Source organism: Aquarana catesbeiana, linkage group LG06 (assembly GCF_042186555.1).
Source record: "Aquarana catesbeiana isolate 2022-GZ linkage group LG06, ASM4218655v1, whole genome shotgun sequence".
NCBI classification, from domain to species: domain Eukaryota; kingdom Metazoa; phylum Chordata; class Amphibia; order Anura; family Ranidae; genus Aquarana; species Aquarana catesbeiana.
The window spans coordinates 233,957,323-233,981,258 of NC_133329.1; positions in this window are offsets into that span (position 1 = coordinate 233,957,323).

Here is a 23,936-nt window from a genome sequence, read left to right on the forward strand (position 1 = left end):
TTGCACAATTCCCCCATTAACACAGACCGTGTTGACAGGAGAATCAGTAATTGTATTCTCCCAGCAGGGAAAGCCGCCCCAGCCGTGAGAAGACTGTGATTATTGCTAGCAGCCCCTAGCGATAATCGCAAGAGAATCCGGCAGGCTGGTTGTACCGAAGTTGATCGATTAACTTTGTACATTCAGCCTGCCCATTAGCGGTTCGAATCTCAGCTGGTTTAGCATAAATGAACCATGTATGGCTGGCCTTACAGAAGGGAAAACACAAATAACCTCTTTATTGTCCAGTCAGCAGATAGTGACACTATCATATACATTTTCTATACCAGAGAAAAAGTGGCTTTGCTCTTATTGTTATGCAGTGTGGAAGGGGTATAAGAATCACAACATCAGCAACTAAATGTTACTACATGTCTGGGCAGGAAAAGCAGTTCATGAATATGTATTAGCTGCAAGGCTGTAATTCAGCTTTAAAATTTGTTGTATATAAAAATATAATTTGAAATAAAAGAAAAGTTACATCTATCCCTTTTATTAATGCCTAAAGATAAAGAGACTAGGGTAAACCACAAAGTTTTTGTCAGTGGAACTTGACATTACTAGAACCGTTACTCTCCTAGCTTTTGCTGTGCCCAGCAGAAGGCTAAGGGCCAGTTCACACCACATGCAGTCCAGTGCATTTTTTTTCTGCATCAAAAATGCATGGAAAGTAGTTTATATGGTTTTCAGTGGCATAGTTCACACCAGTGTTTGCAGTTCCAGTGCATTCCAGAAAAAAAAAGTAGAACGTGTTGCATTTTACCTGCACTGGACTGTACTGGAACACTGTAAAATGCATCAAAAACACCCTGGAACACATGTCCTTATTTAAGGTTAAGAAAACAAGGGGGGAAAAGCACTGGACTGCATCAAACTTGCACCAAAAACGCAGTGGAACACATAAAAAATGCGCATGCAGAAAAGCATCTGGACTGCGTTTCTATGGTGTGAACTGGCCCTGAGAGACTTGTGCTGGTGACAGCTACTTTGATGGTCTGCTTAATGTGCATTGTCCTTTATTTATTTATTTATTTTTTTAATATTTTATTTTTATTTTTTTTAGTGTTTCCAGTGGAAATGAGTCATGCAAGAAGTCATTGCTGCCACAATAATATGTATAGTATGAGTGCTAGAAACCAGGATGATGTGTACATTCAGAACAGAAATAATATACTAGCCATTTTTCAGCACAGGTGTACAATTTCAGATTTCCTATCATCTTCCAGGACAGCACATTGAAGAGATTGTAAAAGAAAGCTTTTTAAACTTGAGTCCCAGGTGCTGTTTTAAAGCAGCACTTTGTTAACAGCCATTTGTTCCAGTACCATTATAAACCAAACCCAATGTCATTGACTGCTGCCAATGGCAGTATGGTTCAGTGTTCAAACTGCTAGCTGCCAATGACACCTGAGGTCTAGCCCTATGCCCAGGAGCTTAAAGGCTTTGGGACCAAACTATTTGCTTTAAGAAAACACTTCTGATAAGATTATATGTGCACTTTGTTTACCTGTAATAGCTTCTTTTTTTTTAGACATCCATAAGCCCAGAGACTGCTACTGGGCAGTTGTATCTTCAGTGTGATGATAGCAGCCCCAGCAGGCTCAGAACTGTCATTCAAGTAACACTCCTATAGTATTCCACTTTGGTTATCCCCTTACAGCTGCATAAAAGGTTATGTAGTGGGGGTGAGGGCGCCAGAGGAAGCAGGCCAGCACAGAGTCAACCGTCATTCCCAGAAGAGGAGAGGACAATGATGTGCAAGGAGGGAGGGGGCCATGCTGGGGAATTGACCCTTGCTGAAATAGTGTAATTTTCTAACATGTTCAAGGACACATTGCAAGCGACTAAAAAAAAACATTTATGGAAAGGAAAAACATAGCAAGCATTTAAACTATTTGACTTTTTGCGTTTACCTGTATTTTTTAAGTTGGTCTCTTTACAGTCATTTGATAGCAAAACAGTGTACCATATTGCTTTGCAATATGTTTAAAAGATAAGTTCACCTTTCATAATGTGTTGCATGTTATGAAAGGACCGGTCCCCACTTTGACAGCTAGAGGGGTATCTTCTGATCGCTGGTGCAATGCTTTACAGATTCCAGCAAAAAAAAGTGCATTTATTATTTTTTGTCAAAAGGTGAACTTATCCTTTAAAGAGAGTGTGCCATGACATCTGTGATGTTTTTGGTATTTCTGTGAGCTCCAGCTGCCATCTTTAACCACTTGCCTCCTGGAAGATTTAACCCCCTTCATGACCAGGCTGTTTTTTGCTATGCAGCGCTGCGCTACTTTAACTGGCAATTGCGCAGTCATGCAACGCTGTACCCAAGCAAGAACATTTTTCGCATAAATAGAGCTTTCTTTTGGTGATATTTGATCACCTCTGGGTTATTTATTTATTTTTTTTATATAAAAAAAAAAAAGACTGTCAGTTTTGAAAAAGGAAAAAAAAACTAAATTTTTTGGATTCTGCTATAAAACATATCCCATTAAAAAAAATCAAATCTAATAAATTATGGCCAAAATGTATTCTGCTACATGTCTTTGGTACAAAAAATCCCAATAAGGGTATATTGATTGGTTTGTGTGAAAGCTTTATAGCGCTTACAAACTGAGATATATACTGGAATTTTTTTTTAATACTAGTAATGGCAGCAATCGGCGATTTATAACGGGACTGCAATATTGTGGTGGTCAATCTGACACTGACGCTAAGGGGAACTAAATAACTGCCACTGACATCACCAGTGTCATTATTACAGTGATCAGTGCTAATCTGCACAAAGTTGAAGAATTAAACACGATGGTGGACCTTGTTCTCTATGCTCAAAACAAACCTGAGCTGTATCCCAAAAGCTGGCTTCATTGAAATATATATAGAGATATTCAGCTGAGGGTTTGGGGTTAAATTCTACCATTGGTCTCCCTCTTACCTTAGCCTTGATTCAGGGCCCTGGAAGTCCTGCTTAATCAGAGACAGACTGGAATGAAGAGCAGAGACTTGTTTATTTTGGCTTGTACAAGATCTTAAGTACGCAGGATGAGATGGGTGTTATTAATTATTTTCCACCAATCAGTTACAAATATAAGCATTTTATGATTAGTGCATATAGAAAAATGGTTGGAGGGGAATAAACCCGAATAAGTTTAAATGGGAAGAAGGGGTTGGGCAAACAGCGGTCTTCTCCTTTAAGTATCAAAACGTTTATTGGTATCAAAAAATTTATTATGATAAAGGCATTGAGCCTCCTGCCCATTTCATACTTTAAGTGCTCTATTACTGTGGATTTTCATTGTTCATAATGTATTTATCATTGCTTCTTTGGTAGATATTGGAACATAGAGTTGACAAAGATTGGCAGTGTGTGTGTGTGTATAGCCATTGCACGGCTGACATCACCAGATGCCACTTGTCTTTTGCTCTCCCCCTTGATCCCATTCATATATGCTTTAGAAACCTTGAATTGTTATGACTTTGATGGCATATTATTTACACTGATGCAAATTGATCTGGGTGTGTCTGTACCAGTGGCACCATTCTGAATCAGCCCAGCTGTGAGACTTCCTGCAGGTAAGCATTTGTGAAGACAAAATATTGCCATGGCCTCCAAGTGTCACGAAAAGACTCCTCCTGGTTATATAGGGTAGTCGTAAGGTCTTCCATCTCCCTGAGTTCATTGATCCTGGAAAACCAGAGAGACAGCGAAGGCGGGCCCACAGACCATCAGCATAAGGAAATGCACGTCTTGGCCGCATTAAGTAGCTGAATGGTAAGGGAGGTCTTGTATTTTTTAATGGGCCACTGTGTGAGGTGCAGCAAGCATGCCGCAGGGTTGTCTGCTACATCCACATTAGTCAGGTGTTTGATAGACCTTTCTGGCAAAAGGTAGCTAGTACTAAGTTTCAGGCACTCCCAGAAGATGTGTAACATTGTGCCTTGGCCAACATTACATCTCCAGCACGTGTCCGGTACCTGCGGAAAGATACGGTGTAGGGTCGTGGGCACCCTATACTACCTTGTCAGGATCCTGTAACTGGTCTATTTGACCTTAGTGGCTATGGAAGATTTCTGGGCAAAGTGGAGAATTTTCTCCTTTTGGGAGTCTGTAAACTGCATAGCAAAATCGGATTCCCAACACGGAATGAAAGAGGGGGTAAAATCTGTCGCCAGTCAAATCAGGGCAGCGTAGATGGTAGCGAATCGGTTCCCTCCTATGGCACATACTCTCCAGTTCCGTGAGATGCCGGAAGATACCCGGGGTATGGGAGCAATGGCGAAGAAAATGCTGGAGCTGCAGATCACTCAAGAAGTCTAGGGGAGGATCTAAGGCCGATACAAGTGCAGAGGCTGATATTTTGCCATTCGACCCCAGGAAGTCCCAAAGATGAAGACGGTCGTCCGACTCTAAATGGAGCAACTGAGGGTTCTGAGGGCCAGCTCGAATTCCAGATTACCCAAAATAGGGACCATGCGGGAAGGCATCCCTAGACACTAGTAAGGTACTTCCCATGGTAGGATGGTCACTGAGAGCCTTCGACAGCGGGGAGGTAAATCAGGGCCAGCTCCTTGCTGTGCCGCCCGAGTCCTCCATCTCCATGGCCACCCAATGCTTTGCCTCAGCATGACAGTGCCAGTTAACAAGCCTGGTGAGCTGGGCTGCTCTATAAAAAGCCTGCACATCTGGAAGGCCTTCCCCTCCTCCGTGTTTAAAAGAGCTATGGGGCAGTAGCTTCCACATTCAGAGGCATGGGCTTGCCCCCAGTAAGAGAGTTAAACGCTCATACAAAATAGGGGGACAGGACCTCATAAAAAGGTTTGTGGTAAGCCCATTGGGCCCAGGAGCTTTTTAGGTTTGGAATTAGCCAAAGCCACCTCTAATGCCCCGTACACACGGTCGGATTTTCCGATGGAAAATGTCCGATCGGAGCGTGTTGTCGGAAATTCCGATCGTGTGTGGGCTCCATCGGACATTTTCCATCGGATTTTCTGACACACAGAGTTGGAGAGCAGGAGATAAAATTTTCCGACAACAAAATCCGATCGCGTCAATTCCGACCGTGTGTGGCCTGTTCTGACGCACAAAGTGCCACGCATGCTCAGAAGAAATTCCAAGACGGAACAGCTCGTTCTGGTAAACTTAGCTTTCGCAATGGATACAGCACTTTCGTCACGCTGCAATGTTAAAAGTGGTTTAATACAGCGCACTCTCTTCTTCTTTATAATGTGACAAGAATATAGTAGTTTTGCTGCTCATATTCACACACACTTCTCACAAACTTATTTCGTTACTATTTATCTGGATTCTCTCAATATATTTTGATTTCTCACATCTGACAACATATTTTTGTTTATTTTTTATATTTTTTTTGGCTTTAATGTAGATTCTTTTTTTGTGTTTGTATTTTTTTGAAGGGTTTTTTTTTTTTTTGGAATTTTGATTTGTACTCCCGAAAATGTTTGTGTGTGTTTTTTGTGACAAGTTCCCACAACACCATTGATATGTTGTTAATCTGTAGGATATTGTTTGGTGTTGTCCCTTGTTAATTTCAGATTTTATGTTAGAAATGTACCTGAATCGTCACCAACAAACTGTCCTTTTTGGATGAAAACACACACAGGAGAGTATAATTTCCCTAAAAAATTTTTATCAAGGGCTCACAACTAAACAAAGAGGGAGGCAACGCTGGAGAAACAGCAGAACTGGGTGAAGCCTTGGACCCCCAGGGCACACATCAACTATTTTGAAGCAAAATTGGTGGCCTGAGGAGTCCTTATCTAAGGGAATGCAGTCTGGTCCAGAAGTCCCAGAGATCCGGAAAGCAGCAGATGACATCTGTGTCCCCAGGCTGTGGTCATACGAGAGACTCCAGCTTTTGTCAGACCAGACTGAACCCAGGGCAATCACTCTCTGGTCTTCCTTCCACGCTTCCTTACACACGGTGGCTCTGGTGGTGGAGTTGTGGCAGGAGGAGGATGGTCCAACTCAACCACGTCAGTCTTGGGTGTTAGTTCCCCACTCACCCCCTTACGTAGCACTTTATAAAGCAGGTCCTCACAGAGCCTGCGTTGACCCTCCTGCATGCCCTGCAGTTTTGTGGCAGCCATGCAGGCAAAGGCCTTTTCAGGAGTGGGTAAGGCTCGTAGGGACGCAGAAGCCTCCTGGATCAGCCTGAATGCTAAATCCTGCACGGGACTCGGAGTCGTCTTCCTGGCTCTTTTATATGGAAGGCAGAGGGGAGGAACCTGAGACTCAGTCAGGCTGCGACTGGTCCCTGGCTTCTCCTGGCTGACACTTATCCCCGCCTCCTCCTGGCTGCCACTAATCCCCACCTCCTCCTGACTGCCACATTCCACAACCTCCTCCTGGCTGAGGTCTTCCTGTGTATGAAAAAGGGACATAGTTTGAGTTTTTTATTCATCAATCACACACAATTTTCACCTCATGATTGTTGCAAATTGAATGTTAACAAATATAACAGACTATCATTCTGAGCATTTTTCATTCTTGTCCCAATTTTGGGTGCCCACTACTGTCTATTGATATGTAAAACACTTTCAAGCAGCAATTAGTGATCAATAATAACATCTAGTAAACATCATTTATTGATTGACCAGAAATCTGTAGAAGAATGCTATACCTGACTCCTGGGCTCCTCCACTTCTTCCTGGCTGGAAGGCCCAGGTTGGACATCGGAAGCCTCAGCTGGGGTGGAAGGAAGCGTGGAAGGAAGATTAGAGAGGGATTCCCTGACTTCAGTGTGGTCTGACAGAAATCGCAGTCTCTCATAGTACCACAGCCTGGGGAAATAAACGTCATCTGCTGCAGCTCCGGACCTCTGGGAATCTGTGACCTTCTTGCGCTCCCTAAGATATGTGCTCCTCAGGCCACCAATTTTGGCTTTTAAATAGGGGATGGTTGCTGTGGGGACCACCGGCTTCACCAACTCCAGCAGTTTCTCCAGCGCTGCCTGCCTCTTCTGTTTGTGATTATAATGGGGGTGTCTCACCTGCCACAGACAGGGCAGCTCCCTGTATTTGTCAATGAACAGGGGGAGGAAATTGTGGTCGTTGAACCCATCCATTTTCTCTGCAAGACACAACACAAGACAAACCCTAATGTCAGGCCAAACTCCCCTAATCTTGTTACAATATAGGCTTCCAATTCGAAGCAGTATAGGCCCAAGTTTAGATCCTACCTTCGTTATCACGATCGGCGCCTCCGATGCTCCTTCCTCCGCTCACAGATCGTACGTAAGACGCACGCGTGTTAGGCTTTATACACACTGCGCATGCGTGTAACTCCGCCCGCCCCTGATGTTCTTTCTAGTCTATTCCCCGCCCCTTTTCGTTCGGCGCAGTGGGGGAAGAGCACATGGCGGATACACAGCAAGTGCGTGCTAATTGTAGCAACGAGGAGGAGGAGGAAAGGCCGGATCCGGACACGTCCCGATCCAGAAGGAGATTTAAGGACTCAAATATGTCCTTTGGGGAGATGTTGGAGATGGTGGACATCCTGAAGAAGGCCGACTATGATGGAAAGTATGGGCCTTACCCCAACCCCAATGTCAGAAAGGCCAAGATCATGGCGAAAGTGGTCAGGAGTCTGCACCGGAATTTCGGGGTACGACGATCGAAAGATCAGCTCAGGAACCGGTGGTCGGACCTCAAATTACGAGAACATGAGCAGTACAGAAAGATCCGGAGACTGCTGCAAAAAAGTAAGTAGTTGTCCTGTGTTCCTATTCTTTATGTTTATTACGTTCGTGCTGCTCCATGTGCTTTTAGGAACTGTTGTACAGTTTAAAATGGCAACTTTCATGTTCATGGGCACATTATTCGTTCGGATTAAACATTTTGCTTTCGGACTCTAAAGTACCATTGTTTAGGCCATATGCATTTGGCCACCATTTTGACGCCCTATACTTGTCTTAAAAAAATTGGGTTGTGTAGATGGCTTTGTTACTAGAATGAAATGCAAACTAGATTCTGTGTAAGAGAGGACACTCAGCAGCTGTTTTCACATCTGGACACTGGAGCACTAGTGTGGGACACAAGAACACCCTTTTTATTAGGGGGCCACACAGGTGCTCCAGTGTATACTATAGGGGGGGGGGGGCTACATCTGTGAATCTTGTACCAAACAGGTAAAGTATTGCAGCTTGACAAAGGGCAAAAAAAAAGACATCTTGGAACTCTGCTAAAATTGACAATTGTACCCCACTTCCAAGCAATGTTTCCTATTTCTAGTTCTGCCATCAAATATCTGTGTGCTAATTATACCATTTTTGTTTTACATAGGGGATAAAAGACTCGGAGGACACTCCTCATCCGAGGAGACCAGAGCCCCACCCCCTCTGGAAGAAGGGGAAATCCCCCAACACAAGCTGAGCAGGAGGAAGAAGATGTGGTGGAACTAGTCACCACGACAGGTGAGTGTCTGCGACCACAGGCTCAGATAAGAGATGGATGGCGGCTTTTTTTTTAGACCTAATTTATTTTGGGGTTCCTCTTTTTATGTGATCGTGAGGTTGTGGATCCAGATCCTTTCACATCCGAAAGTGCCCAGATCCTGATCGGGGAGATCATGGGGTGTAATTTACAATTGGAAATCATCAAGAAAAACATCAATGATGTTATTCCAAAAAATAAAAACATCATTGATGTTTTGGCGCGAATTTAAAGCCCCTCCAAATCACTTTCTTCTTTTGTGTGCTACAATGTGCTAAATGTTTTTGTGATTTTTCCCAAAGCCAAATTTTGGGGATGCACACAGTGTGCCAACATGTGCTATCTGCCATCACAGGAGATCAATGGACGCGTTTTGGGGGTGCAACCCCTTCCTCAATAATAAAGTAGCGGTGAGGAAGGGCTTGTTCCCCCAAAACACGTCTTTTGATCCCCCGTGATGGCAGCTAGCACATGTTGACATTGTTAAATTGGTGTGCATCTTCCAAATTTGGCTTTTCCTGGGGTGACTTCACCCCATCTGAACGCAATATCAAACACAGTTCCTAAATACTCATGTCTGATATTGCCTTCAAATTCTACCAAATGTGAAGTTTGTAAGTTCAAGATTTGTGTCTTTCTTGTTGGTTTTACACAGGCCTGTTTTATCTAAAATGGAAATTTTGAGTTTTGATAATGCCACCCCAAAAATTGTTATACAACAAACAGGTTGGTTTGTTTGAAAAACCTTTGGTAAATGCACATGTGATTGTGCAGGTATTAAAAAGATTGTTAATCAAGAATGTGTGGATTATTGTGTCAACGCTACAACACTTTTGGGGTGATGTCATTGTTGTTTTGTGAGAAAATGGGGTTATTTTCTAAGGGCAAATCCTCTTGGCACTACAAGTGCAGTTTCAGTGCAGTTGCAACTGCACTTGTAGTGAAATGTGTTTTTGCATTTTAGTAAATAACAGCCAACAGTGCTTTGTATAATAAGGTTACACAATCACAACATTTTCAGGACTCAACACATTTCTGTCAGGGTCAGCTAAAACAAACACAAGCAGTAAATGTCCACAAAGAATTTCTTTTTTTGTTTTATTATAAAAAGGCTTCACAGATTTGCTGGCATATTGATAGCCCCCCTACCCGCAAAGAACTCCAGGTAGCGTAACCGTACATCATGGGCACTCAGGGAGGGCAAACCTTTCAAGCGCCGTCAGTGTGGTTTGATGTATCATTCCGGCCTCAGGCCCAACTGAGCCAGCATAGTTGGCGGAATGTTTTCCTAAAAAGTTATGGAGAACACAGCACGCAAGTAGAATATGGTTCAGTTTATACTCCGCCATATGGATGGGTGTCATAAATAGGCGGAACCGGCTTGCCAGGATTCCAAATGTGTTCTCCACCACTCTTCGGGCTCTGGCCAGCCGGCAATTAAAAACCCTCTGTTCCGGGGTGAGGGTCCTCATTGGGAATGGCCGCATCAGGTGGTCCCCCAGCGCAAACGCTTCATCAGCAACGAACACAAATGGGAGTCCTTCAACATTGTCCTCTAGAGCTGGCAAGTCCAAGCTGCCATTCTGGAGACGCCTGTAAAACTCAGTCTGGGCGATGACTCCACCATCGGACATCCGGCCATTCTTCCCCACGTCCACATACAGGAAGTCGTAATTAGCCGACACCACCGCCAACATCACAATACTATTGAACCCCTTGTAATTATAATAGTACGACCCCGAGTTGGGTGGTGGGACGATGTGGACGTGTTTCCCATCAATTGCCCCTCCGCAGTTAGGAAAGTCCCACCGCTGGGCAAAGTGGGAGGCCACAGTCTGCCATTCCTGTGGCGTGGAAGGAAACTGTTGAGGCAAAAACAATAAACATTACTATTTTTTCTCAGAAACATGGCAAGCAGATTAGACACAAACATTATGGGGCAACCTCCAGATAGCATTTATTAAGGGGAATTTAACAACGCCAAAGTATAAGGTACACCTATCCTATCCCCCCCCCGCCCTCTCATGGGCCATTTCTAACATTATAGGGGGTGTGAGGAAATCTTAGACAGGTAACCCTCTTCACTTCATTGAGAGATGGATGCCTAAATAATGGGTATTACTTGGAACAGCCCCTCCTTAGTTACACTATTGGCAGCCCACTGGACAGGTAAGAAGTGTCATAATACAAAGATATAAATACACACTGTACACATTTGAGGACATTTGGACATTCTGCTATTACCTATCAAGATAATAATAGGATCCAAAAACTTTAAACAGTACCATTTGAAAGTATACAGGCAGGCCCTTGCACTACATGCTTTGGGGAATTCATCCATAAATCTGACCACAAAAGAGGTGGGTATAGTGTGTATGGGTTTGTCAAAATCAGCAGACAGATGATTGAGGATAGAGAATTGGGATCAGCTGACTTAGCAGTTGGGGGGAGGGAGGGTTACTAAAAATTATTTGGGTACACTACAAAAAAAAAGCCTCTGGCACTCTGCCTGAATTTAAAGCAAAAATAACATTTCCAAACATTTTAGGGGGTGTTTGAGGTAAAGCACTACTATGGAGCAGAAAAAATACATTGTTAAGTGACTACATGAGGTGAATATAGGGCCAGGAGACACCATGCTGGGGAGGTTATTGAAGGGCAAATATGTATGAAGGACCTAAAATAATAATTACATAAAAATCCAGCATGCATGAGAACAAAGGGGACATTCACAGCATATTCCAATCATGGTAATTAGGGAATGAGGAAAGAAATACAATATATTAGCAAACATTCAATACAATAAAATGTGATATTAAAGGATAAAAATCTTACCTTCATATACTCCTTCTGCAGGACCTGGATGATGGCAGAACAGGTCTCTGGGATAATGATACCCAGAGCCTGGGGGGAGATGCCTGTCGAGAACTTCAAGTCCTGCAGACTTCTCCCTGTCGTCAAATACCGCAGGGTAGCGACCAACCTCTGCTCCGGAGTGATGGCTTGCCTCATGCAGGTATCCCGCCTGCTGATATAGGGGGTCAGCGAAGCCAACAGACGGTGAAACACGGGGTCCGTCATCCTGAGAAAGTTCCTGAAATCATCAGGATTATTCTCACGGAGCAAAGGCATATGAGAGAACTGGTCACGCTGAAGCAACCAATTCTTGGTCCATGAACTCCTCCCCACCCTGTTCATGGACTGGACTTGTGTCAAGGTCAGGACCCCAACACCAAGCCCCCGCACAGCACGAACTCTATGAGGAGTACGCATACGCAACATGGCTAGAAAACGGTCGGCTGCTCAGAACGCACAGAAGAACAGCAAGGCCTGTGAAGAGCGACCTGAAAAACAGTAACGAACGAACAAGAATACAATGACTAATTAAAGCCACGCGGAACTTGCTGCACGCACTGAAGAGCAGATACAAACCCACAATCACAAACTGAACGGCAGAAAACGATTGGAAAGCCTTGAGTCTGAAAAAGCGCAAATCGTCTCTCACCAAACTTTTACTAACACGAGATTAGCAAAAGGAGCCCAAAGGGTGCCGCGCTTGGTTCTGAACTGGCCTTTTCTAGTCTCGTCGTACGTGGTGTATGTGACCGCGTGGTTGGCGATCGGAAATTCCGACAACTTTGTGCGACCGTGTGTAGACAAAACAAGTTTAAGCCAACATCCGTTGGAAAAAATCCTAGGATTTTGTTGTCGGAATGTCCGAACAAAGTCCGACCGTGTGTACGCCCTATAACTCCCCTGCTGTAAAAGGTTCCTCCAACTCCTCTCTGACCTCAGGGGGAAGAGATGGCATACCCAAGGAGGCTATATAGGACTGGATTGCCGACACTGCAGTCAATGGTAGGTCTGCTGCAGGAGTGGCCAAGATTATAAATGCCCCGGTAAAATATGTGGAACTCTGTCGCCATTGCTGAGAAGGATGGTCAGTTTCTACCCAATGGGGGTCGGAATGTAAGGGATGTAGGTTCTGAGGCCCTACTCGAGGCCCCTATAGAGCCCGGGCCAATACTGTGCCCAATTTGTTCGAAAATTCATACATGGTTCGATGTGTACATGCCAACTTCTGTTTCATTTTATGGAAAAGGAGAGACCGAAGTTCCTCCCTTACCCTAAGAAGGCCCTGATAAGTAGACCGCGCGAGGCTCGCTTTATGCGAGCATTCTAAGCTAGGCATTTTTGACAAAAGCTCGTCAATTTGTCTGGTTCGTTCCCTCTTAAGGAGTGACCCAGTTCTAATCAGGACACCCCTAACTACCAGCTTATGAGACTTCCCACACTATTAAAGGATTGTCCACCAAATAATGATTGATGGAGAAGTACTCTATCAGAGCAGTCCATACATAGCTCAGCGTCAGCCAATTGCAGCAGTACTTCATTCAGCCTCGAAGATGAGGGGCTCTGAGTAACGGAACCCAATTAGAGTATTATATGGACCGGGGCATGATCAGAGAACGAATTGACATCTATATTAGCAGATATGACTCTGGGTAGGTGTTTATGTGTAACCAAGAGGTAGTCCACTCATAAGTAAGTATGGTGTACTGGAAAGAAGTAAGAATAGTCCCGCTCTTGAGGGTGCAGTAATCTCCAGGGATCTACCAAGTGCAGAAGCTGCAAATCAGCCTTAAGTCTCTTCAAGCGGGAATAGGAAAGGTGGGAAGCACAACGTGATCCAATAAAGGGGCCATAGCAAAGTTAAGGCCTCCTCCAAAGACCAAGAGCCCTTCTGCGAACTCTAGCAGCACCAGGAAAAGGTCTCGTAGAAACTGGGGTTGTTCTACATTGGGGGAATAAACATTGGTAAAGGTCACCTGTACATCCTGAATTTTCCCAATTGAGCAAAAGAAATCGAGCCTGGGTATCTTGCCGCACCTCATCAAGGGACCAAGGCACTGACTTGGCAACCAGAATGCTAACCCCTTTTGATTTTTTTAATGGGCGACTGTGGTACGCCGACAGAAAGTCAAGGTTGGGCAATTTTCCTTAGATCAGTTAGCTGAGAGCGTTTCTCCAGAACATTCAGACCTCGCACATTGAGGGAGGTGACCTTTAGAGAACCCAAGGAGGACTACAAATGTATTGGCCAAGTAGAAGGCCAATAAATAAGGACCTCACAAGCCGGCCCTGGGTAAGAGAATAAAATAATCTATTTTTATATATATATAATATGAGAAAGGGGGAAGAAAGGAAGGAGGTAGAGCTGCACGATTTTGGCTAAAATGAGAATCACAATTTTTTTGCTTAGACTAAAGATCATGATTCTCTGGGTGTAACATCTTTCACATACAAAAAATTGGGCTAACTTTACTGTTTAGTTTTTTTAAATTCATTAAAGTGTATTTTTTCAAAAAAATTGCGTTTGAAAGATCGCTGCGCAAATACAGTGTGACATAAATTATTGCAACAACTGCCATATTATTCTCTAGGGTCTCTGCTAAAAAAAATAGATAGATATATCATGTTTGGGTGTTCCAAGTAATTTTCTAGCAGAAAATAATGATTTTTACTTGTAATCAACAAATGTCAGAAAAGGTTTGGTCTTTAAATGGTTAAACTTCCTTCATTTACACGCTGGAGTTCTTTCCTTTGATAAAAGAACGAAAAGATAATTTGTTTCTAATTATTCGCGATGTGATTAAACTTGGCAGGCTGCCCAGATTTTTTTTTTCTTTCCCAACTGTGAGAACTATCTAAACTTAGAAAGAATCGTGACATGCTGTTTTGAAGAACGGGAGGAGAAAAAGATCGCGATTACGATTCTTAACGATTAATCGTACAGCTCTAGAAAGAGGCAAGGGAGGGGACAGGGAGAAACAAAAGCGATAAGCTACAGAAACACGCAACACTTGGGTCCCTAACTAAGCACACAAAGTACTCAGGCAGGGAACCGCCCTAACGGGGGTGTCCGAAGTACAGAGAAAACTGGTGGAGTGGAGATGCACGGATCATGGATCCTGAAACAATGTGGTGATAATCTAAGGATATTGGAGCCTAACAAAACATAATAACAGTATCACAAAGTGAGAACAATAGTGGTGCTCCAGGCTGAAGTTTGGGGCCCACCGGGATAAACAATCTAAAAACGGGGGAAGAAAATAAACATCAGCCACCTTTGTTCAGCCCACTAGCACCAAAACAAAGGAAACCTGTGGCCTAGCCAGAGTCAAGGTTAGTATAACCCTGATAAACCCCCACCCCCCTATCACTCATACCAACAAGAGATATATGGTCGCAGGATGGACCCCCCGGAAAGGCCAACCCACAGCCCATGGAGAATCAAAAAACGGGATAACTATACCATAGCAATTCAATGTCTCCTATGGAATCTGAGGCGGAAGAGCACTAGCCTGGTAATGGGATCAAGCTCGGCAGACCTAAAAAATAGGGGGAAGGGAGTCCGCCGGCCACCGACACTGCAATTATTATCTTGCCCATCACTGGTTACCCATGATCAACCCATAAAAATGGCAAGCAAACATAGTCTGTCTTGTGTCAACCACTGCAACCCCAGGCCTGAGGGGCCAGAAAAACATTCAGAACCAGATAAACCATTATTCCCCCGATCTCTCAAAACCAGGGCAGGGAGGCCTAAAGATAAGGCACAGGAGCCCCCACTGTGTCTACAGGACCTGACCATGGATGTAGTTGAGGGAGAGTGGGGACCAAACAGGCTTCGAATAGGAATACCCAGGTAGAACAAGTTGCCCATGGGTGCATCAAGCAATAGTTAATAAAAATCGCAAAACAGTAGCATATATAGCAAATATATCAATGTGACAGTAATAAAGAGAGAACCGTCAGACCGGTGTATCTTCAGGGAAAGTGATTATTAGGCCAGGCCAAACATATAGAGTGTACATAAAGGAAAAACTTGCTGAATCATTCCTTAGGCATAGCCGGTGTGGATCTGCGAGCCTCCCGACTGGGGGAACGGGTGCGGCAGATCCGTTGAGGTTTTGACAAGGAAAAGTTAAAGGCCTCTGGGTACAATGGGAAATCAAACCAGTTGGGAATATCTAATGATGGTTTATCCAGGTAATTGAATAAGGCAGGCAATTGGTCTGGGGAGCACAGATAGTATTCAGCCCCCTGCTTCCGCACAATGAGGAGGAAAACATGGCTCCAGCAATAAGTCGCTTCTGCTGCGCGAATGACCTCCAGTAGAGGACGGAACATCCCCCGCATGGCCCATTTTTGCCTGGAGATATCTGGATAAACTGACAAGGGCCCCATCAAAATCAACAGCTCCTCTAGCCCAGGCTTGGCGTAGGATCTCCTCCTTAACAGTGAAAAAATGGACCCTGCATAGAACGTAATAAGGGGGAGTAGCGGGGCTGGGAGCCGCCTGTGACAATAGGGGTGAGCGAGGGCCGTGAACCCGGTGAACCTGACCTAGCTCAAATTCAGCTGTAGGTGGCTTCCCCAGAAGTTGATTAGGAATTGCAACCACAGTGATGTGCAGGTCTGCGCCCATGGTGGTCTCCGGTATCTCTCTGAGGTGCTAATTATTCCCTCGGTTGCGCAGCCGAACATCCATAAGATGACGGTGGAGGATTTGTTGGTCTGCCTCTAAGGCTAAGATCCAAGTGTCTGTGTAGTTGGAAGCTGTCTCCAGGTCTGTCATCATCTCCTCCACTGTGTCCAGTTGCTTGCGAATGTCATGCAGCTCCTTGGAGAGCATGTTCACAATAGAAGTAGCCATGGCTTGCAGGTCCTGTTTGGTAGGAAAATCCGCCATGATCTCCCTGATGGCTCCCTCAGAGCGGTTATCAAGACTGTATTCGGGAACACTGCCCGCTGAAGCTCCGGGACAGGTTCGGCGAGACTGACCTAGTCTGAGCCATTGTAGCATCACAGCATCACAGAAGCTGACCTGGCGGAATTGGTGAGTGGCGGCGCCATCTTGGAAGAGGCCGCGGGAGAAGGCACTGGGTGCTGGCGGAGGAAATAGTGGGTGATTTCGGTGCCTAAAACTCCCCAGCGGTCTGTAGCTGTCTCCGGTCCCCCAACATGTAATAGAGGCAAAGTGGCAAGGCTCCAATTGCTGTTCTCTGTCCCGGTCTGTGCAGAGCTCCAGAATACACATCTTTACTCTACCATCGCTAAGCCATGCCCCAATAGAATAGTCTTTAGGCCTCATGCACACTGGATATTATAAAAACACCAGTAGCTTTGCAGTGAGTTTTTCAACGTTTTTGCAATAGCGTTTTTTATTTTTTTTTGTGTTAGCCTCTTAGCGTTTTTAAAAAAATATATATATAAAAAATGCTGGTGAGCTGCGTTTTTGAGTGTTTATCAGTGTTTTTTGACGTTAGAGCGTTTTTACAGCTGTAAACAGCTGAAAAACTCCTCTCGGAACCCACTAGTTTTGTTTTTTTAAAGCCAAAAAAGGCCCCAGCTAAAAACTGCTGATAACACCCTATGTGTGCATGGACACATAGGATTACATGATGGGGAGTTTATCGACTGTAGAAAAAAACTTCTGAAGCAAAAAACGTCCAGTGTGCATGAGGCCTTAAACTCAAATTTTCTAGCAGATATCAACTCTCCATTTTGACTCCCACCTTAAAGTGGCACCATATTTTTTTTTCCCTCTGTCTAGCCTACCATGTCCCCCGCTCTGCCTCCCCCTTTTCTCCCCTATTTCTCCTTCTTGTCTCCTTGATGTTGCTCCCCCCCAACCCCCCCCCCCCGTTAAAGATAAAATGCAGTGTCTTACCCTGCTATAGCTACGGCTGCAAATTTAGGACATCAAGACATAGAATGTATTGTAAACAAAACAGAAATCAAAAAGAGATTATTGTTTCTTCAGCTTAGGTTTATGGCCGCTCTTTTATACCGCTTACTACCCTTCTTATCTCTCGGTTCTTTGTTAACACATTGCTTCTTTGTATTCATACCTGTCTGGTTATATTGACACCTGCAGGTGGCCTTTGGGTATTAGTCTGCATGATTTTTGCTACCGCTGGTTATGAGGTGTGTTGGATACTGTATTTCTTTAATAAATAAAGAATTTGCCAAAAAAGGCTCAACGCAAACAGGAACTGGGGACTGCCTGCAGCTTAAAGATTGCCTGGAGGACCTTAAGCTCAAAGCCAGCATCAAATGAGACAGAAATGTCAATATGGCAGAACTTGGAGAATGTGTGAGCAAAAGACCAGACGGCCTTACAAACTAGAGGAGCTGATCCTCTAGTTTCAGGGTAGTGTGCACCACATCAATAAGTGCCACAACAGTCTCCTTTATCTTGGAAGTAATACTACTACTCTACTATTGCAACTCCTCGGGGTAAGCTCATCTGACAAGTATTTGGAGTCAGAGTCTCTGTGGACGAATGCTCAGAAATCACTAAGGCCATAGGTAGATCAGATATAGAATCTGCTGGAGAGTGAGCTTGTGGCCATTGTGATCACAGTCAGCCAATAATTGGACAACATGACCAGGGAAAGCGAAGAAACAGAAGAAACAAGCACAATGCTTCTGATCCCTGCAAGCAGGGCCATCTTTAACATAGGGCAAACGGGGCATGTGCCCAGGGCCCCACCATTGTTGGGGGCCCAAAGCAGCTGCGTCTGGAGCCTGTGCTGCCCGCTGTCTTTTTTCAGTTCCTCCTCCACCATGATCCGGTGCTGACTGCTGAGCTCCTCGCTACTGTCACTTGTAAATACAGAAGCTCTGCTTTTGTATTTACAAGTGACAGCGATCTTCTCCCGGTTTAGAACCCTCCCTGCTCTACAAAACACATCGGCTGTCTCTATACGAGAGCAGAGAGAGAGAGGAGAGAGCAGAGGAGGGAGGGGGTGGGGGGATGTACACAGGCAGAAGTTGGTCCACGGACATGCAGTAAGTTACAGCTTCTCTTCTGCAGCTCCACTCTAATGTTATTTAAGTGGTCAGAATGCTCAGTATTGGAAGGGGGGGATTGATGCCAGAGGAATGCTGTGTATTGATGGGGGGTGAGCTCCAAATTGTACTTGGGAAGGGGGGGCGACTTGGATGCAGACAGCTCACCCCTAAACTCTGCACTCTGTACACAGCTCACCCCTAAACCATGCACTCTGTACACAGCTCACCCCTAAACCCTGCACTCCCTACACAGCTCACCCCTAAACCCTGCACTCCATACACAGCTCACCCTTAAACCCTGCGCTCTGTAAACGGCTCACCCCTAAACCCTGCGCTTCGTACACAGCTCACCCCTAAACCCTGCACTCCGTACACAGCTTACCCCTAAACCCTGCGCTCTGTAAACAGCTCACCCCTAAACCATGCGCTCCGTACACAGCTCACCCCTAAACCCTGCACTCCGTACACAGCTTACCCCTAAGCCCTGCACTCCGTACACAGCTTACCCCTAAGCCCTGCGCTCCATACACAGCTTACCCCTAAATCCTGTGCTCCGTACACAGCTCACCCCTTAACCTGGGGTTAGCTGCACTCGGTTAACCCCCATAGCTGTGTGTGTTTTGCTCTGCTCATTGCTAATAACAAGTTCTAGGAGTTTTATGTCTGTTGGCGGATCCCCTCACCTCCCCAGTCCATGGTGTGCAGGCAGAGAGAAGATGATGTGCTGTAACCTTCAGCAACCAATCGGTGAGCTGTATTGATGAGCTGTGACCTCTAGCAACCATTAAGTAAGTGGTAATGATGCACAGTAAGCTCTAGCAATGAATCACTGAGCGGTAATAATGTGTGGTAACCTCTTACAACCAATCTGTGAGCAGTAAGCATGTAACCTCTAGCAATCAATCAGTGAGCGGTAAGCATGTAATCTCTAGTAACCAATCAGTGAGTGGTAAGCATGTAATCTCTAGTAACCAATCAGTGAGCGGTAAGGAGGTGCAGTAACCTCTAACAACCAATTGGTTAGCAGAAATAATGTGCTGTAACCTTTAGCAACTAATCAATGAGTCGTAATGTGTGCTGTAACCTCTAGCATCCAGTTAATGAGCAGTACTGATATGCTGTAACCAATCGCAATTGCTGCCTGACCTGATTTTGAGTCTAGTTTTTGTGGTCCCCCCCCCCCCCCCCCCCCAAATCCATACCAGGCCCTTCAGGTCTGTACAGAGAAACTGGGGAATTTTTGTAAACACACAAATCCCTGTGCTGTCAGGGGAGAGGAGACATGTAGACTTATAGGCCACAAAAAAATATATATACAAAAAGCATGGAAATGATGCTCCAGCATTTGACAGGATAGTTAGAAGGGCCCTGCTCAAAAGAGCTTACAATCTACAAGGGTAGGACTCTAAAAATTAGACACATTAAACAAATCACATTAGAAAAGCAGGCATACTAATCAAGCTAATAACAACCCTGACAAACCTTTGTGGTGATCAGAAGTCCTCTTCCCAAACCCCTAAAAAGTTAAATGGCAAGATTATCATAAGCAAAAACAGACAAAATGAATACAAAAGACAAAAAAGGCAGCGCACAAACGACATTGACACACACACCAGGAATTAACAGGAACCTTCCTTTTTATCTAAACCAGTGGTTCTCAACTCCTGTCCTCAGGACCCACTAACAGGCCAGGTTTGCAAGATAACTAAGGTACATCACAGGTGATATCATTTGCTGCTCAGTGATTGCAGTATTCTAGTCTGCATCTCCCCAAAGTAATACTTAAACTCTGGCCTGTTAGTGGGTTCTGAGGAACAGCAGTTGAGAACCACTGATCTAAACCATTACATAGCAGTTGTAAGTCTAACATGTGAGATTTAGAAGCAATCATCAAACAACAGCCTTAGTGGGGTGTGGGTCAGGAATTATGCACACCCCCCAAAAAAACATATCTATTTGTAACCCAATATACACACTGCAAAGAAAGATTCAGGCCTGTTCTTAGGCCAAACACTCACCACAAATGCAGGCCTTTAAATAACCTAGCTAGGATTGCTCGCACACCCACCCAGTGGAGGACACACCCACCAGTGTAATTGATTCTGTCTCTTCATGTAGACCTCAAGTGCTCACATCTGTTCATTAGGAATACACACTCTTTACAAATGAAAAAAATGCATCAGCATAGATATCTGTGCAGGGTAAACCTCAAAATAACAAATGTCCGAGGCTCTCACTATGATCAGTGATCCTAATAATCATAATCGCCTAGTCAAACTTGTACGTTGTTGGGAATGTAGAGGGTCCAAAACAGGAATTGACAACTTTGAGGGCTGCTTCACACAAATTGGTGACAAAGCGCATTTGTCATTCATCATAAGCATACAACATTAAAATATGTGTGCAGGATCATACCAGACTTATACATCCATATCTGGGCCAAAACACCCCAGTTCTACATTTGGTGCAAACTCAGACTTGCTTGATTTATAATGTGATTTATTGGGGTTCCATTATGTGAAACCCATCAAAAATATCATCACTGGTAAAAAATAAACTTTTACAGCACAACAGAGGAAGAACATATAAACCTCTAGCCAGGGAGCAGGATTTGGATTTGAACCAATAACCTTAGTGCTGCTAGGCAGAAGTGCTAACCTGTTAGCCACTGTGCTGCTACATGCTTGTAAGCTGCATCTCTGTAGTGTGAAACTTTCCTAAGTCCCACTAGTGCAAGAATTAATCAATGCAGATGTACTGTGAAAGGCCAGAGAGACACTGAACAACCTGTTTCTGGCATGTGCCATCTGTTCGAAGGCTGGCTATGGCTGATTACTGTCAGCATGCTGAGAGATAAACAGCTGTCATTTTGTAGGTTTTGGCTTAGTAAGAGGCTGCAATTAGTGCTGGTGGGGAAATGTTAAGGCTGATTATAGTCCTTACCCATGGAAAATATATGACACAATTTTCAATGGTGGTGGAACCCTCCTACACATAAATACTACTATTAGACATAAGACCTGAGTCAGGAGTTATGTTTAACAACATAGGGAAAACAGGCAACTTCTCTACATGAAGTGGCATGTTTGGGATTCAAACCAGCAACTCCAGCGCTGCTAAGCAGAAGTGCTAAAATGTTAGCTACTGCATTTCTTTGGACATATAGGTGGTGGAATTAAATTAGTCAGGAGTTATTCTTTATTCTGTGATATTTGGTGGTTCTTGGTGTGTGAGTGTAGAATAGTGATGTTACCCTCTGATTTTTGGGAATGTTTTTGATTTCTGATGTTGGTACACATATCACATTTTTTGGGCTCAGATTATGATCATTCGGAAATAATAAAAAAAAAAAACACACAAAATTGTGACTCATTTTAAATTTGTATCAGCAATGGTATTGTTTGTGGTTTCTTTGAGGTTTGTAAAGACATCTGTGTGAGTTTGGGCAAAGATTTTTCTGAGATGGACAGCAACAAGTAAGAGATACAGAGAAAATTATATTAACAAAACATGAAAACATTCCACATTCTAGCATTCTTAAAAACAAAATAGATGAAGATGAAACAACATTGTTGCAAAGACAATTTCTTTAAGAGAAAGATACTTTTAATCTCAACAAAGTATTTATTTGGGGAAGTTGCAATTGTACCATTATAATCAATGGCTGAAACTTGCATTGGGCTACATAACTCTCATTTTCAATCTCAAAAAACGCTTTTTAACCCAGCGCTCATTTTGGTATTTACTATAACTCTTGGTAAAAAAGGCATGGCAGTTAAAATGAGAGTTGTTTGCAGGTCTGAGCATGCTCAGTTGTGCTGGCACCTAGTTGTAAAGAGATGGGGAATTTATCTCTTCTCAGACTTTTAAAGATATTTTAGTGTATATAACACTTTTTAACACAGTTTAAAAGCAGATTATCTTTAAACAATATAACACATATTTCAGTACCATTTAGGTGATCATATCATGCTCGAAACATTATTTCCATGTACAATACTCCGGGTCCTAGCAAGAATTATGCCACATACACACAGTCGGATTTTCCGACGGGAAATGTTGGACGTGATCTTGTTGTCGGAAAGTCTAACCGTGTGTATGCTCCATCGAACATTTGCTGTCGGACTTTTCGCGCCAACAATTGTTTGCTAGCAGGTGCTCAAATTTTCTGCCAACAAAACTTTGTTGTTGGAAAGTCCGATCGTGTGTACACAAGTCCGTCGCACAAAAGTTCACACATGCTCGGAATCAAGTACGAGCCGGAAGCGCTCGGTCTTGTAAAACTAGCGTTCATAATGGAGATAGCACATTCGTTACGCGGCAAATTTTGAAATCTCTCAATGCAGCGCATTCTCTTCTACTTTATAATGCTATAATAATGAAGTTGCTTTGCTGCTGATATTCACAGAGTTCTGACAATTATTTATTTATTTATTTATTATATTTTTATTATTTCTCGTGATCTCCTGAATAATCTTTCTTTTTGATGGGTTTTTTTCTCGTGATGTCCAGAATAATCTTTTTTTATTTTATTTTTTTTATCTCGTGATCTCCAGAATAATCTTTTTTTTTTTCATTTTTTCTAGTGATCTCCATATTTATTTATTTTTTCTCGTGATCTCCAGAAAAATCTTTTCTTTTTTCTAGTGATCTCCATATTTTTTTGGGGTCGTTTTGTGTGTCAAATTACCACAACACCATTATTGTCTTGTATTTTTTAACCTCACAGATACAACTATGTTGGTGTCCCTTGTTAATTTGACATTGTATTTTTGAAATGTACCTGCCTACTCACAAACAAACTGTTCTTTTTGAAGTAAAATACATAACCAAGTATTTGTCAAAACAAAAATTAGAAATTTAATAGGGGTCATAACAAAATAAAGAGGAAGGCAACACTGGAAAAACAGTTGGAATTGGTGAAGCCTTTGTACCCCAGGGCAGACATCAATTATTTGACTGTCAAAATTAGTAACCTGAGGAGTCCATTTAATAGGGAGCACAATACAGTTCAGGAGCAGCAGCAGATGACATATATGTCCCGAGGCTGTGGTCTTACAACAGCCTGCGTTTTTTGCCAGACCACACAAAACCCAGGCCATCACTATCAACACTTACTTCCACGCTTCCTTCCATGCTGCTCTGGTGGGTTGGGTGGCTGTGGTGTTGGTGGTGTTGCTGGAGGTGGTGGAGGAGTATGGTCCAACTCACACAGATGGGTTTTATTTGTGAGTTGGCCCATTGTCCCCTTGTTTAGGGCCTTCAGAATGATTTCCTCACTGATTGTGCATTGGCCCTCCTCCATGTGTTCCAGTTTGCTTGCTGTCACACAGCCAAATGCCTCGTGGCCACCAGGGGTCGTGTTAAGTGCCTCAGTAGTCTGGCGAAGGAAAACAGTTGCTGACTCCTCCAGGCTCCTCTCCTTCCTGGTCCTTTTGGTTGGAGGGCGGAGGGGTGGGATTCCATCAGGCTGCTTGCCACGGCCACCTCCTGGCTGAGACTTTCCTGTGTATGAAAATGGTACATAGTTTTAGCTTTTTGGTCAGCAATCACACACAATTTTGAGTTCATGACTGTTGCAAATT